Genomic DNA, 10,680 nt, shown 5'->3' with positions numbered 1-10,680 from the left:
TCAGATTTTCTTCTGTATTCATGAATTGGTAGGCACTTAAGTTAATTACACATTTTGGCAATTGTCAATTAAGCATGAAAGTGGAGGCATCTTTTTGATAAAATAGTGGATTCCAGTAGTGGAACTACTGGATCAAATGGTAAATCTATATTTATTTCTTTAAGGAATCTCCATACTGTTTTCCATAGAGGTTGTACTAATATGCAGTTCCTGCAACAATGTGTGTTTCTTTCCCCTTTGTATCTATGCCAGAATCTGTTTTTTTATTTGTTTGTTTGTTTTAATGTTAATAATGTCTATTTTGATAGGAGAAGGTGATATCTCATTGTGGGTTTTAATTTGCATTTCCCTGATGATTAGTGATGTTGAATATTTTTTCATATGTCTGTTGTCCATTTTTTAAATCTTCTTTTGGAAAACTTCTATTCATGTCTTTTGCCTACTTTCAAAAAATATCCCATGCTCATGTTTTGGTAGAATCAACATTGTTAAAATGTCTATCCTGCCCAACATGACTTACAGATTCAATGTAATCCTCGTCAGAATTTCAGTGTCATATTCAATAGATTAAAAAAGTAATAATTCTATGCTTCATTTGGAACCAAAAAAAGAGTATGAATAGCCAACGCAAAAAGGACAAAACTGGAGGCATCATATTATCTGACTTCGAATTATATTACAAGGCTATAGTAATCAAAATAGCATGGTATAGACCAATGGAACAGAATAGAGAACCCAAAAATAAAACCATCTACCTGCAAAGCAACTGACCTTTGACAAAGAAGACAATAACATACACTCAGTAAAGGAAACCCTATTCAATAAATATTGCAGGAAAAATTGGATAGCCATAAACAGGGTGAAACAGAGCCCTATCTTTCACAAAAGTTGAGAAAAGATGGATAAAAGACTTAAATATCAAACATGAAATCATAAAAATTCTGGAAGAAAACCTATGAGTAACTCTTCTAGACATTGGCCTAGGCAAGGAATTTATAACTGAGATCTCAAAAGCAAATATAGCAATAAGAATAAATAGGACTTAATTAAATTAAAAAGCTTATACACAACAAAGGAAATAATCAACAGAATAAATAGACAACCCGTTACATATGTAATAAGGGGGCCAATCACAGTTTACAAAGAAGCCGAACAAATTACAAGATAAAAAATCAAAATGTATTTCTAGGAGATAGAAACTATTTTTGCCTACTTCCTTTATATTGCAGTGTATACAAGTAAAAATAAAAAGTAACCCTTTAGGCTCGGCACTTGTGGCTCAAGTGGCTAAGGAGCCAGCCACCTACACCTAAGGTAGCAGGTTCAAATCCCGCCCGGGCCCACCAAAAACAACAATGATGGCTGCAACCAAAAAAAAAAGTGACCCTTCAAATTGTTAATAATATTATGTTTTTAATATATAACAGACAAAAAACTGACAAATGTAGTATCTGGCATCATGTTTAATTAGAATTTTGACATTTGAAAGTTCTAAATACTCTTTGCGTTTAAGATATATAGTTATAAAACAAAGCATTAACCTATGATAATTTCTTTTATTATTGTAGTTTGGGTTTGGCAAATTACTTTCATCGTGTAATCGAGAAATGCTTTGTTCATTATCTGGTCTTTGTTTAGCTAAAGGCAGCAATTCTCTAATATAAGCAATTCAGTAAAAGATGTATTATTTAATCACTTTTTTTCCTTTTTCCTTCTGGGTCTTTTCTTATACTTTCCTCTTTCTGTGTTCTCCTGTGTCTAATTTAATCCTGGTTATACAAGCACTAACAACTGGGAAAATATATGGCAAATATGAAGCAGACTTAGAGCAAGGGAGAAATAATTAAAGGTGTGAATTCCAAATAAAATTAAAAAAAATTAAGTTTACTGTTAGCCTAGACCACTGAAGGGGGAAAGTGGATTAAAAGTGCTATTCAATTAAGCATGATGTTTGATGTGTGTGTGTGTATTTAGGGGGGCCGCCCATGATTACCCAATCTATTTCAGCAGGAGAAAGTGAAGACAAACTATTGCTCAAGCAAATTAAGGCACTCATTAAGAAGCATTCTAGTCTTTCGGGTTTTGAGAGCATCTTTCATTCAAAGTTTTGCTGAATAGCATTTTATGTGAGAACATGTTAGAGATGTATGAGGGCAGAGAACAGACTAAGCATCCAATAAGGGGAGAGAGTTGATTGATAGACAACAGTGATGAGCTGGATTCAACAGATGTAGCTGAGAGACAGAGATGTTAATGCATTCACAGTGGATGTTATGTGGGGAAGCTGAGAGTCACCAAGGCACTTGCATATCAAGATACCCAGCATTTAAGCTAGTAAGCTCTCTCCTTAAAGACCATCTGGTTTGGCACATTCTATAAACAGCTTGATTGTGGACAGGCTTACCTTTCGATTACCCCCAATACATTATTTTATACTTGGCTCAAAAACTGTCTTTTTAAAATCTTTCCCTGATTGGTTACACTTACAGTCTTCCCCTAATATTTCACTGCCTTTCTGCTTTATCCTCATCCATCCTCCAGTCATGCTCCCAGGTTACCAAGTTGGAATGCAGCAAGAGAAGAAGTTGCTACAGTTGGGAGCAGGGGGTTAGGCAGGTGGTTGCTGAACAATGACCCATCAAGGACTGTGGTTAGTAGAAGGGAGAGGGCAGGCAGGTATCAGATTTCCTGCAGGAGAGGAAATGTCAACTGAATGCTCGGAACAGCAGGGACTCCAGCTTACAGTGGAAACAACAGCCACTGGTACCTGTCCTGTCTGTTCCTGGGCAGGTCTCACACTGGACCAGCAGTTAGCAGCTGTAAAGCCTTGTCTCCGGTCTTATTTTCCCCTGAGCTACAACAAACAGCAAGAGTAGCGACGGCAGCTGGAGAAGCGGCAGAGCCAGAGCTAGGCAGGGCTGTCGCTGGCGGCCAGCGCAGATCGCCTCCTCCTCACCACACACACACAAACACACACACACATCCTGCACAGACTTCTAATATCAACGCATCTTGATAAAAATCAAGGACTAAGAGATGAGAGAAGAGCGTTAGTCATGGACAACAGGTATTTCATCGCTGACAAATTCAGTTTCCTCCCGATGCTTACTGGTTCGGATACCAAAATAATCATTTGTGATAGCTAGCTCGAGTGGGAGCCTGGAGGACTGGAGGTGGCCGCTGTGGAGAAGGGGGGCGAAGTGAGGTGGGAGGAGTGAGAGATGGGGACGGGGGACGCCAAAGATGACTTTCAGGCTCCGGAAACCTACGTCTTTCAGCCTCCGCTGTTTTTGAGTTGCAAATGATCAGGGTCTGCTGAACTGCAGGCAGCCTGTGTTAGTGCCTGGAAGTAGATTTCCATCTCTCCGACTCTAGTTCCAATGGGCCGGCTGTTCTGGGAGGGGGTGGCAGGAGGGAGGAGGATGCTGTGAGCAGAGTTCTTGCAGCTCCGCTCCTCTGGGGAAGCCGAGCTGTGTGGGAGCCTTCCTTAGTGAGCCGAGAGCGTGTGAATTGGAAAGGATCCTGAGAGCGAGCTAGTCCCAGCTCCTCTCCGGAAAAGCAGTTCTCTCGCCTCAGAGATGCGCCCAGCCTTCGCCTGCATCACACTGCAGTAAGTTGAACTGGACACGGTTGGCAAATTGAGTGGCTTCTGGGTATGTGGTGCGGGGGAAGGGAAGCTGAGCAGAAATGGCGAGGAAAGTTCGGAAAGCAGAGCTTTGATTTCTGCGGGCAATGTTAAATCAGGTTGTCTCCCTGACTCCTGTCCTACTTAGGCTACAGTCGGGTTACTCTCAGCTGTTTGCAGACGGATTCCGCTGGCGTGTTGGGTATGCAGAAAGTGCCGGGTCCGCTGTGATTTTAGGCAACAAAAGTGGCAAAATGTGTTCTAGATTTAATTCCAAGAGGGGTCTCTCCAAAGTTACTGATGAGATGGGAGCTTGCCTTTTCCGAGGAAAATTCGTGAGGAGGCTGGGGTAGACGTTCAAATGCCCTAGTTAATCGTTACAAGTTCCATTCCAGATTTTTTCCTAATCTGTGAAACAAGCAAGCAAGCAAACAAAACAAAACAAGTCTTTGATTTACCATATTGAAACAGAATAGGTCTCCAGGTAACTGCTAGGCAACAGCCAGGGCCACTGATGATACGATAAACATTCAAACACTCTTCGGTGGGCGGCACGGAGGTTTCCTCAGTTTCTCTCGCTGCAATAATCTGCCCCACTTGCTTTCAGACTGGTGATTTTTACATAGATGCCTCTATACTTAGAAACCAAGCAGCATTGTGTTCTCTGGCAGAAAACGAAGCCAGAAAAAACTTTTAAAAAACAACTTCAACTGGTTGCTCAAATTGCAGATAACCAACTCTTAAAAACAGGTCAGTGAGGGCCAGCTCATTGTAAAGCAGCAAATGACCAACTAAACCTGAATGCCTGCAGAATACCAAAGGTCTTTTTTAGAAAGGAAACCAGAAATAATTATTCTAAAAATGATGGGGTATCTAATCAAGGCCACATTTTTATGGGAAAAAAGAAAAGGAAAATAAAATCCTTCAAGCAGAAAAAATACATTACACAAAAAGTTAGACTTAATTGGATAATCATTAGAGAAATTACTATCTTATTACGTTTTTCTCCAAGAGAGATTATTGAGAAAATGAAAATTACCTAAAACAGAATCCAAGATTTTGGATTTTAAAGCTTAAACTGAATACTTCCATATACTACCATACATTCTATAGGATAAGTAGGCTCAAAACTTGTGAGATAACTATTGTGAAATGCAGAGTAATTCTGAATCCTCTGTCACTAGAAAAGAAAGTAAGGACCACTTTTATCCCATTATTTTAGTTTTAAAATGTATTATTCCTTCTCTAAGCCATCCAATCTTCATAATTTTACTAAAAATCAAACATGTCCAGAATGTAATATTAGATATTTTGGCTACTATTTTACTCATCTCGGAGATCTCCAAATATAAAGGCTTATTCAATGTTCTTGGTATTATTGGAGTACTTGATATGATATAGTCAACCCATTCCACACCTGTAGTTTCCCTGTACATAATGACACATGACTTTGCCAATCCCTGAGTGAAATACAATCCAGGGATATATCTGTTATGATAGTATATACATGATAATGGTCAAAACTTTTAAACAGTGATAAGAAAGGCTAACAAGCGCCTTTAAAAACTAGAAAAATATGGTTGTAACAAGGTTACAAACAATTCTGATACACTAGAATGTAGCATTACTTGAACTTCTAGTATTTAGCTAAAGAGAAAGAAAATGAGGCTGAGAGCCCTAATAAAAATTGATTAAAATTTCTTTAAAGGTAGAAACTTAGGTGGAGTTGAGTATGACAATGCCTTTGCTCCATATTTTTCACCCCCTACTGATAAACTAAGCTCATGTTCTATCTAGGAAGATTATCAAAATCATTTTGATGATAAAGCAATTATTTAATAAGCAATTATTTAAATTGTTGAATAAAGCAATTATTTAAATTGTTGAGTATTTTAAGTGAAAACCCTTGGTAAACTTTGCTGAGACAGTGTTTGAACTAGGCAAGTACCTTATGACAGGCTTTTCCTTGCATACTTTTGGAAGAAGAAAGAGTTGTAACCAGACAAGCCGGACAAAGACATCTGCTGATCCTCAAATCTCATTTTGCCTCCTGATAATGACCCTGATGTGCTCTATAGGCTTTAAATGCCATTTTAGGATTATCTTTTCTTGGATACGTCTCCTCCTGGCTGGCCTTAGAAGCAGAACTGTATTTATGTATGCCTGATACTCTGGCATTATTCTCTGAAGACTAATACCTCTAGCCCAGGAGGACCCACCCAGGGGAAGCTTTAAGCAAAATTGTGACTAAGCCTCTTCCTAGTGCTTCACTCCCATCCATACTATTTTCTCTCTTGTAAAACATCATTTACAACATCTGACCTCAAGTCAGAGTCCCACGTGCTGTTCACCCTTAAATATTAACTATGAAGTAGATTCAGCTCCTTGGCAGCTTCCTGGATTATTTCTATGTATGTTTGCCCATCATGCAATGAAGGACTAGTTGGCAGTTGTTTTGCATTGGAGAAATTGCAGCTACTGAGTCAAACTTTTTGAGCATGTCCTCTCATTTATGGTATAACAGACACAGGAGGGAGATAGCATTCTCTACCACACAGAAGAAACTCAAACCCAGATGGAATACACAAACTGCTAAAAGTAACCCAAACACATTTAGGAAGTGGTAGTAATGATTATCCCCCCCAACCCCCGCCCTCCTAGAGTGACCAACTCTAATTCTTAATCGCTTTGCTAGTTTTTTTTTTAAGTAGTACTGGAATGTGGACCAGGTGGGGTGAGTGTATCATTTTGTGAATTCAGTGGGTGGTGAGTACTTGAGAAATTGTACCAATGAGGAGAGATCTCCCTGCTTTGATGATCCCCAAGATTGTATCTACCTAGAGCGAAACCTACATTGACCCCAAATCCAAACATACGATGCTCACCATTCCATTTTTGGATTATGTTTGCTATGCAAACTATGGAAATATCCAGGGGGGCATAAACAGGAAGGATAATGATGGAGTTAATATGGGACGAGAGAAGTTGGAAGATCCCCAGACAAAAGAAAATAAGAGTATTGCCTGGTAGAAGGCTGGTCTAAAAATACGTTCAAATTCTTTTTCCTGAGGGACAATGAAGAACAAACTCTCTGGGATGTGTGTGGGGTGGAGAGCTTTAGTCACAGATAAAGCACAGACTCTAAACATTTCTTTAAATAGTTGTAGTTCTGATTATAAAAATTAGATTAGGCTTGTCTTCAGATAATCTCCTTTACATACATTTTTTTAAATAGAAAAAGATGACAATTCAAAGAAAAGTGGGGGAGGAAGGCCAGATGATGACTGGAGAGGTAAAACAGTAATTGGAAAAATCACTGGTTCTTGCATAATCGTTTTCTGAACATTTGCCAGGAAGCAAAAGGCCATCTTTGACTGGTGAGGAGAAAAACACAATGGTTCATTTAGGTAAAATGTGAAGTGTTACGGAGACGAACACGATCACTGTCCCTTGTCTTCTTATTACAGAAGACAAACACTAACAAGGAATAAAATGAAAATGTTATGGCATCGAGCCAAACAATATTTTAAGATTGGTCTTTCTCAGCATGCTAAATTTAAACAGCTGAAATTCTTTTTTAAGGATTATCTGAGTCAACAATTTGAAATGAAGGATTTGCCTTTTACAGGGAATTTGTATTGCATTGTAGATTTGAAACACAATGTCCTTGCCTCAGTTATTTTTGATTGGCAATATGCCAATCACTATAGATGCAGGGAGCACAAAAGCTGTTAATGTCAAAATCAGAGGATAAATGAATATATTCCATAAGCAAAGTTCGTGCTCCTGAGCTATTGTCAGATTTGGATGTGGGGATGAAGGGTTGCGAATAATATTCACGTGGTTGGCTCTGATTCGTTCTCTTGTCATGTGTGACACTTCGTGTTGGGGTTGGAAATAGAGTTAATTTTGAGTGTTCCCTTTTGAATATGGTGCTGAAATCAGTTCTTTTGCCCATTGGCTCTCTTCCTTTTGTGGTTTAAAAAGAATGATAGTAACTTTTATTGAGTGCTTGCTACGTGCCAGTTGCTTTTATAAGCATCTTGTACACTTAATTTTGATAGCAGCCTGGGAGGACAATTCTATTATTATCTCCATTTCCATTCTGGAAAAGAGCAAACCAAAGAGCAACAAGGTTAAATGATTTGTCCACGGTTACTGACTAAGGTTTGAACCTTTAGAGGCTGGTTCTAGATTCCATGCTTTTTCAAAAGGCTTTAAGTTTTCTATTAACTATCACTGGTTTATTTGAACCCTCCACAGTCTGTGTTATGTGACACCTCTTTTTATCTCTGCTACACCTGCCTCCTTCTCTGCAGTTTACTTCTTGACTCCCAAACCCCTTTGCTGCCTTCCCACACTCATGTGCATTTTTATCTCCTAATTTTCTGCTCTAGTATAATGGCACTCAGGACTTTCTGTTTGGATTCTACCACTGCTCAACTGGCTTTCTCTGTGGTTCTGCTGAAACTTATACTTGCCTTAATTATTGAATATGTCACAGAGAAATAAAACCATCTGTTTTCTACATTTAGGAAGGGGATCAAGCCTTATTTATTTGCAATTATAGTGCTTAGCAAGATGTCTGATCCAATATTAAAGCTCAGTAAACACTTCTTTTATTTTTATTTTTTTAAACACTAATTTTAATAAACTGAATTCAAGGCTCTAATTCTATTCCCTGAGAGGATAGTTAGTCCCCATTTGCACAATATTTAGTCTTGACCTCCCTTCCCAATGACTGGAGAATTACCTTTCAAATACAAGTTATAAGATCTGAGCCAAGGAGTCTATTTTAATACATAGAAGTCACGATTAGTATAAAATTACTCAGAACATAATCATCTTTGTAGTATTACATATTTAGGATATAAGGTACAATATTTTGGAATATGACAGATGAAAAAAACAACATATTTATTTCCAGTTCACAAAACCAAAATATTTACTGATACCTATTTTCTAGTTTCAGGTTATTAATTTATCCTTAGAGAGGAAAAAACAATAGAATATGTGGTTCATCAAAGATGTTTTGCTCTTATGGGACGATAGTGTGAAGTTGTGAAATAGTGTTTTTTATTGTTTCTTAAACTCTTATTTCCTTTGAGAAAAACACCTCAGATGATTTTAATTCAATCATAGCTCACAAATAGTGAATCATAGCTGCAAGCAGACAGTCAAGATTTCACTGCCACTAGAGAAGAATGAAATGATGGCTGCCGGTGGGAAAATCCATAGCCAACCTCCCTCCCCCAGATAAGCATTTCCATTTATGTGATAATTTGAATTCTGATTTTTAATGACTTTATACATTTATTTCTTTTTTAACTATTATAACTTTGTGAAATAGATAATATGTATGACTTTCCAAATACAGTACTTTTTTAAACGTACCAACTTAGGTCAGATCATTAGTCTTCTTTCAAATTCACGTGAATCAGTTATCAAATAAGAATTTTAATCAGGAGAAGGACAGACGGTATAAGAAGTGTCTTTAGGGTTCCATCAACACAATAATCTCAGGATGAGGCTTCCCCCAGCTGGGCCTGGCTTTGTAATGTATTTTCTTTTCCTGTAAAGAATCCTGGGTTATATGTTGTGTGTTGATTGTTCATGGTGAGATGGAATTATGGATCGGGGATGAAGAGTTCAACTTCACATTTAATTTCTCAATGTGCAAGGAAGTTTTTGTGAGTTTCATCATTTCCTTCTTATGTAAATGATACAGAATGTAAAAATTTGTCTTTGCATTCAAACGGCTTGAACTTAAACCCTTGCTACTTAAGCAAGTCACATAAGTTCTATGCTTTAGGTTTCTTCTTGCAAAGCAGAGATAATGAAAATGAAATCTACTTCATGGAATCACAAAATTTAATCATTGATATAAAAAGCTTAGCACAGAATGCACATAATAAACACTCAAAAATACTAGCTAATCATTATTTCTAATTTAATTGGAATGTTGTCCCAGAGAAAGAGTGAAAGTATCAGTAGTGAAGAAAATGTTCTAAATAAAGGTTAAAGCCAAAAATAATTCTTATTCTAGTTTTATATTGATAAAAATACAGTAGACATAAAAAATTTTTTAAATGTTATAATAAGTAATGTTATATGGTCCTCATTACCTACTATTGTGCCTGAAAGGTTTTCATTAAATTATAAGAAGGAGGCCACGCATGAGCAGTGGCTCACACTTGAAAACCCAGCAATTTCAGAGTTCCTGGTGGGAGGATCAGTTGAAGCCAAGAGTTCAAAATCAATATGGGCAATATATCGTTACCTCTTCTCTACAAAAAAGCAACTTAATAAATTAGCTGAGTGTGTTGGCATGCACTTGTACTCCTAGCTACTTGGGAGGCTAAGGTGAGAGGATTGCTTGAGTCCAGGAATTTAGGTTACAGTAAGCTATTATCTTGCTACTGCATTCCAGCTTAGGTAACAGAACAAGAACCTGTCTCTAAAAATACACAATAATAAAAAAAAATGAATAAATGAATAAATTACAAGAAAGGGTATGTGTTAGCACAGATAAATTAGGTAACACCTGTAAACTGAGCAGGAGAGGGGCTAGTGTACAATTACTCCTCAGAAATTTTAATTCCCTTCTTACCTAAAACCATGAAGAAAGGTCTCTCATTTTCCCTCCTCTGACATTCTTAAAACATGGTCCTTGTTCCCATTAATGTAATATACACAATACTGGTCTCTTTTGCTCTATATTGACTACTCTGCTATTTGTACATAAGCATACTGGGAAAACGTGATCTCTTATGTGAGAAAACCTATTACTGTCTCGATCAAATTCCCCTTGAGTTATATGAACTAGGAAGGAGAAAGAAATAGAGGTGCTATGGAAAAGCATCACAGGATCCTTGACCTACAATAGGAACTTCAGGCACAAAAGATGAGTTTGTAGTTTATTCAGTAACTTTTTTGCTGAGGCAGAGAATACTAGTGTTTCCTCCTTGGCTTTTGACCAAGGAATCTTTCTCCTGGTTTCTTAATGAAAAAAAATAGGGATGGGGAATTTGCACTTGTCCTGTCTTTCCTCTACA

General features: G+C 37.6%; 1 protein-coding gene across 1 annotated transcript in view; it reads left to right on the top strand.

Moving 5' to 3' along the window:
* Positions 1-3,297: 3,297 nt before the first annotated feature.
* Positions 3,298-10,680, top strand: part of DGKB (diacylglycerol kinase beta) — a 694,453-nt gene continuing 687,070 nt past the window's right edge. Inside the window, exon 1 of the mRNA XM_003782718.2 lies at positions 3,298-3,610. The gene's annotated coding sequence lies outside the window, so the exon portion shown is untranslated. The remainder of the gene's footprint in view (positions 3,611-10,680) is intronic.

The sequence above is a fragment of the Otolemur garnettii genome, unplaced genomic scaffold, assembly GCF_000181295.1.
Source record: "Otolemur garnettii isolate 467f Iridium unplaced genomic scaffold, OtoGar3 scaffold00005, whole genome shotgun sequence".
Lineage (NCBI taxonomy): Eukaryota > Metazoa > Chordata > Mammalia > Primates > Galagidae > Otolemur > Otolemur garnettii.
The sequence above is the reverse complement of the archived record's forward strand: the minus strand, read 5'-3'. Positions and strand labels throughout refer to the sequence as shown.